The sequence below is a fragment of the Bubalus kerabau genome, chromosome 20 (genome assembly GCF_029407905.1).
Source record: "Bubalus kerabau isolate K-KA32 ecotype Philippines breed swamp buffalo chromosome 20, PCC_UOA_SB_1v2, whole genome shotgun sequence".
NCBI classification, from domain to species: Eukaryota; Metazoa; Chordata; class Mammalia; order Artiodactyla; family Bovidae; genus Bubalus; species Bubalus kerabau.
In genome coordinates, this window is record NC_073643.1 from 12,295,004 (window position 1) to 12,301,559 (window position 6,556).

A 6,556-nucleotide genomic window follows, 5' to 3' on the forward strand; every position below is an offset into this window, starting at 1 on the left:
CATTCACACGGGCATATATCTAGAGAAAACCCTCATTTGAAAAGACAAGTGCACCCCGACCTTCACTGCAGCACCATTCACAGCAGCTAGGACCTGGAAGTCACCAAAACATCCTCCTACAGATGAATGGATAAAGAAGCAGCTGTACCTGTACACAGCGCAATGTTACTCAGTCATAAAAAGAATGGAATAATACTACTTGCAGCAACAAGCATGGACCTAGACATCACCATATCTTGTGAAGCAAGTCAGAAACAGAAAGGCAAATATCATATGTGATCAGTTGTAGGTGGAATAAAAAAACTGATACAAACTGTATTATCTTACAAAGCAGAAACATACTCCCAGGCTTTGAAAACCAACTTATGGTTGCTGCTGCTGCTGCTCAGTCACTTCAGTCGTGTCTGACTCTTAGCCTAGTGGAAATGTGATGGGGAGAGATAAATCAAGATTTGCGATTTACATACATATACTTCTGTATATAAGTATATATCTACCTTATATATTCCTATATATAATGTAGGTAACCAACAAGGACTCAGTGTATGGCACAGGGACTCTACTCAATGTGCTGTGATCATCTACATGAGAAAAGAATCTGAAAAAAATGTACATGTATAAGTGAATCACTTTGTTGCACATGTGAAACTAATACAGCACTTTATATCAACTATACTGCAATAAAATAATATAAAATTAAGTAAAACCTTGCTCCAGCTGAAAAAATAAGAAAAACTCTAAAATCAGTACATTGTAAAGTTCCCCCATGTTTTTTACCTGAGGCTGCAGCTAATTCATTTTCATTCCCTTAATATGTTAGTCCCTTCTGCTGATAGACTGGAGAAGGAAATGGCAACCCACTCCAGTATTCTTGCCTGGGAAATGCCATGGACGAGCAGCCTGGTGGGCTACAGTCCATGGGGTTGCAGAGGAGTGGGACAGGACTCACCAAGTAAACAACAGGAACCGCTAATGGATATTAGGTTGTTCCTAGTTTTTGCTATTGTGTATGATGCTGCTGTAAAACATTTTTATATATGTCTTGGAGATATGTAGGAGAATTTTTTTCAGGTTACTTACACAGCATTGATAAAACTTCCCATCAACATGTGACTTTCTCATTGAAGAAACTGTGTGACAACTTTTGCTTTACATATGTGGAAGTAGTTATTTGGTATATACACATTTAGAATTGGTCATTCTTCTCAATGACTTGAAACGTTTGTCAGAGTGCAGTGACTCATCTAATGCTTTTTGACCTAAATTGTTTTATGTGATGTTAATAAAGCTAGTCTTCCTTTCTTTCATTTTTAAAGTTGTGGTAAAATATACATCATGTAAAATTTGCATTTTAGCCATGTCAAAATGTAGAAGTCAGTGGCGTAAAGTACATTCACAATCCCCTCTGTATCATTTCAGAACTTTTTCATCATTCCAATCACAACGTCCATAAGCATTAGCCAACAACTGCTTCTCCTCCTTTCCCTTCGGTCCCTGGTAACCACTGTTCATCTTTTTCCTCGTGAATTTGAGTGTTCTAAGTATCTCACACAAGTGGAATCATACAGTCTTTGTCCTTTGGGGGCCTGGCTTATTTGACTTGTTTTTGGAGCTTTTAACAAATTTGCCTAAGACATCATCTTCATATACATGCACTAAAAAGAGCTTTTTAAAAAAAAACAAACACCTACAGAGTGTAAGGCTCTGTAGGAAAGCAAAGATGAGTAAACCTCTGTCTCTAAATTGTTTACAGACTAGTTAGAAGGAAAACTGGAGACAAGCAGTCAGCCTCCAGGAAGGCATGACGGATTGTGAGACGAGTGGCATGTGGTCTTTCTTCTGCTTGTCCTCAGCTGCTGTAATAGAAATCTGTGTTTAGTGATGCTAAACCTGAAACTCCAGTACTTTGGCCACCTCATGCGAAGAGTTGACTCATTGGAAAAGACTCTGATGCTGGGAGGGATTGGGAGCAGGAGGAGAAGGGGATGACAGAGGATGAGATGGCTGGATGGCATCACTGACTCGATGGACGTGAGTCTGAGTGAACTCCGGGAGTTGGTGATGGACAGGGAGGCCTGGTGGGCTGCCATCTATGAGGTCGCAAAGAGTCGGACACGACTGAGCGACTTTACTTTCACTTTTCACTTTCATGCATTGGAGAAGGAAACGGCGACCCACTGCACTGTTCCTGCCTGGAGAATCCCAGGGAAGGCGGAGCCTGGTGGGCTGCCGTCTACGGGGTCGCACAGAGTCAGACACGACTGAGTGACTGAACTGAACTGAAGGTGCATCCCTGAAGCACTGAGCCAGAGTGGTTTCTGCTCATTGTTGTTGTTCAGTCGTTAAGTCAGTCGTGTTCCACTCTTTACGACGCCACGGACTGCAGCACACCAGGCTTCCCTGTCCTTCACATCTCCCGGAATTGTTCAAACTCACATCCATTGAGCCGATGATGCCATCCAACCATCTTATCCTCTGCCGTCCCCTTCTCCTCCTCCTTTCCCAGCATCAGGGTCTTTTCCAGTGAGTCTGCTGTTCACATCAGGTGGCCAAAGTATTGGAGCTTCAGCTTCAGCATAAGTCCTTCCAATGAATATTCAGGATTGATTTCCTTTAGGATTGACTGGTTTGATCTTCTTGCTATCCAAGGGACTCTCAAGAGTTTTCTCCACTTCAAAAGCATCAATTTTTTGGCACTCAGTCTTCTTTATGGTCCAACTCTCTCATTCTTACATGACTACTGGAAAAAAACATAGCTTTGACTATATGGGCCTTTGTAGGGAAAGTAACACCTCTGCTTTCTTTTTTTTTTTTTTTTTTTTAACCTCTGCTTTCTAATACACTGTCTAGGTTTTGTCATAGCTTTTCTTCCAAGAACCAAGAGTCTTTTAATTTCATGGCTGCAATCACCATCCGCAGTGATTTTGAAGCCCAAGAAAATAAAGTCTGTCACTGTTTCCATCTTCCCCCCATCTATTTGCCAGGATGTGATGGGACCCGTTTTTGCTGCTGCTACTGCTAAGTCGCTTCAGTCGTGTCCGACTCTGTGCGACCCCATAGACGGCAGTCCACCAGGCTCCCCCGTCCCTGGGATTCTCCAGGCAAGAACACTGGAGTGGGTTCTGCTGGTGGAGGTAAATCCTCAGCCCGTCCCCGGGTATAGCTGTACGCTCGGCCTCACGGTGGCGCATTTCCAAAGCAGCAAGGGCGCTCCCAGCTGGGGACGAAGTAAAGCTCTTCCCAAGTGCGGTAGCCGTCGTCAGCGTGCTGGAAGCGCTTTCCGATTCCTCTCTTGCCGCCACCTCCGTCGTCCTTACACAATCCGCACCCCTCGGTTAGCCTTTAAGAACCTTCGGTTACAGTCAGTGACTATCACTTGCGGTCTTCCCAGCTCCTCCTTCCATCGTCACCATCGAAACCCAGCAGCATTTTCAGTCCTTTCAAAAGCTTTCAGTTTCGTTTCGGTATTGTTCTTCGTCTGCTCCTCCCTGCCCCCCGCCCCTGGAAAATCGGTTTCGCAGTTCAAATGCAAATTTATTGGCAAAATCCTGCTGAATATCCCTCCTCCCCCCACCCCCCACCCCACCCCCCAGCTTCCAGGAGACCTGAGTTTCCTCATGAATAACGTTTTATTTGCTCATTAATTCCACAAGCATTGTGTCAGCTAAGTGCCAGGGAGCTGGGAGTACAGAACCAACAAGGTAAGAAAATCCTCGATTTGGATGCTGTCTGGGGTAGATGACAAGTAAATTGTGGTAGGCTCTGTAACAGAGAATAAGGGGCACTGAGCAGGAAGTGGTGAAGAGGGGGAGGCGGGGCTGGTGGATGGTCAGCCCGAGTTTACAAGGGAGGTAAGGATGGGGATGAGTCATCCAGAGACTTTTGGAATTTACCACATGCAAGAGGGCAGCAAGGCCATTATCAGGCTGCAAAAACAGCCTGTGTAAACAACATTATTTCATCATGCTACCTGGAGTTCAGGAGGTCAGGGCAAACCAGCCTTTGAGGCGCTCCCTGCTCCCTCCCATTGCCAAATGGATCTGGCATAGACTTTTAGTTTTATCAGTGACAATAAATGTGGTTGATCTGTCTGACCCATATTGCTGCTGTCTCTCCATTATCAGTTGCCCGGGGCGTCTGCTCTAGCTCTGTGCCTGATCCACTCAGTCGTGTCAGACTCTTTGCGACCCCACGGACTGAAGCCCCCTAGGCTCCCACTCTCCATCGATTTTTTTCAGGCAAGAATACTGGAGTGGGTTGCCACTTCCTTCTCCGGGGGAATCTTCCCAACCCAGGGGTTGACTCTGAGTCTCCTGTGTCTCCTGCATTGCAGGCAGGTTCTTTAACCTGCTGAGCCATTGGGGAAGCCCCTACTCAACCGTTTTCTCAGTTACTGTGAACTGGAGGCTAGAGTTCGTTCACATTAACTGAGAAACGGCCTGGTTCAGAGTATCGCTGTGGTCCCTGTCGTAAACACTTTCGCACCAGCTGGGCTCACTGGGAACTGGCCAGTTGGCCATGGCTGCCGTTGCAACAGATGTCTGCCCAATCGAGTCCAAGTAGTTGTGTTAGGGGAAGCACACTGATTGAAACCGCCCACCCTGGCCAGGCACCATAGTAACCATTTGCATGAGTTGTTTTATGACAGGAGATCCTGATAAGGAATATGGAACTAATAAGCCACCACCAACCGGAAGAGTTCGGGAAAGGTCGAAAGGAGACACTGCGTGTCCGTCCACTTCCCAGAATCCCTCTCGTTAGCATCCGTCCTGGCTGAGCGATGCGTGCGCCACCAGGAAAGGCTCTGAATTAGAGTGATTGGCCAAAGACCACCCGGAAACTAATCCCATCACCATAAAACCCGACATTGCGAGCCACACAGCAGAGCAGTTCTCCTGGGTTTCCTTACCCTACTGCTCTCCACCCGGGTGCCCTTTCCCAATAAAATCTTTTGCTTTGTCAGCACATGTGTCTCCTCGGACAATTCATTTCCGAGTGTTAGACAAGAGCCCGCTCTTGGGGCCCTGTAGGGGGGCCTCTCCCTTCCTACAACAGTTGTGTCCAAGGGTGGGATCCTGTGGTACAAACCATGGCCAGCTGTCACAGAGGAATCAGCCTCAAGCAGTTTATTAGCAAGTTGCTGAGGCCAGGACAGTTGTCCCCTGATTCTGCAAGGCAAGGTTTCCCAGTCTTGCCCCATGAGGGGCTGACTTGTGCACTGTAGAATGTTTAGCAGGATCCCAGGCTCTACACAGTAGATGCCAGCAGGACCCTTCCCCCCTCCCAGCCCCCTACTGAGTAATGATAAGCACAACGTCTCCTGGGAGAAAACTCATGCCTGGTTGAGAACCACGGTTCTAAGGGGACTGGAGGCTCCAGGATTGACCCTTCAAGGTCGATGTCATCAGTGGTCAGGAATGTGAGCATGAAGGCTCCGGATTAAATACCAGCCTCTGCAGGGCTGGCTCAGAGGCTGAGAGGGTGGCTCCTGCTGGTCAGGGGTTTGAATGGAGCATTGGTGGGCTCACGTGTGAATGTGTGTATATGCTCAGTTGTGTCTGACTCTTTGTGACTCCACAGAGGGAGGCCTGCCAGTCTCCTCTGTCCATGACATTTTCCAGGCAAGAACACTGGAATGGGTTGCCATTTCTTCTCCATCAGATGTGAATAGCTATGCTCAAGATGGGGAAATGAAAACAGAACATGCTCTGTGTGTGTGTGTGTGTGTGTGTGTGTGTAGCTGCATGGACTTGATCAAGCATGTTCTTTGGTTTACTCATTCTGTACACATTTCTGAGAATGTGCAATTCTCAGTGTGGGTGTAGGTATCTGTTTGTGGCTATAGATATCTGTGTGTAGCTATAAATATCTGTGTGTTTCGAGGTTGGACTGTACATAGTCCACACTGCCCCTCCTCCTATGTCAGCATGATAAATTAGTAACATATATGACACTTAATTGGTACTTTCAGAACACTAAGACTCAGCTCTAGTAAAGCTGAAATGAAAAACAGTTTTAGGAATTTCCTGGTGGTCGAGTGGTTAGGACTCTGCACTTTCACTGCAGAAAACACTGGTTCAATCCCTGGTCAGGGAACTAAGATCTGTAAGCTGTACTGCATGGCCAAAAAAAGACATTACACAGTATGTGTAATGAATGGGTGATAAACCCAATGGTCTTCAATGACATTGTGCTTCAGCACCAGATTCCAGGGTGGACAGAACTCAGGGCCCAAGAAGCATAGCTAAGTCCATTCTGAGTTCATCTGTGTTCTCTAGTCTTAGCCCTTTGACAAACTGGTTGTCTAATAAACCATTTAACCTCTTATTTCTTTGAAGTGAAGTGAAAGTCACTCAGTCATGTCTGACTCTTTGCGACCCCATGGATTCCATGGAATTCTCCAGACCAGAATACTGGAGTGGGTAGCCATTCCCTTCTCCAGGGGATCTTCCCAATCCAGGGATCGAACCGGGGTCTCCCTCATTGCAGGCGGATTCTTTACCAGCTGAGCCACAAGGGAAGCCCAAGAATACTGGAGTGGGTAGCTTATCCCTTC

The 6,556-nt window shown here is 46.5% G+C and overlaps 1 long non-coding RNA gene across 1 annotated transcript; it reads left to right on the top strand.

Annotated features, from left to right (window-relative positions):
• Positions 1 to 3,321: 3,321 nt before the first annotated feature.
• On the top strand, positions 3,322 to 4,942 carry LOC129635280 (uncharacterized). The gene is made up of 3 exons (XR_008706202.1): positions 3,322 to 3,464; positions 3,654 to 3,701; positions 4,649 to 4,942. It is a non-coding gene; the product is annotated as an uncharacterized LOC129635280 (long non-coding RNA).
• The last annotated feature ends 1,614 nt before the right edge of the window (positions 4,943 to 6,556 follow it).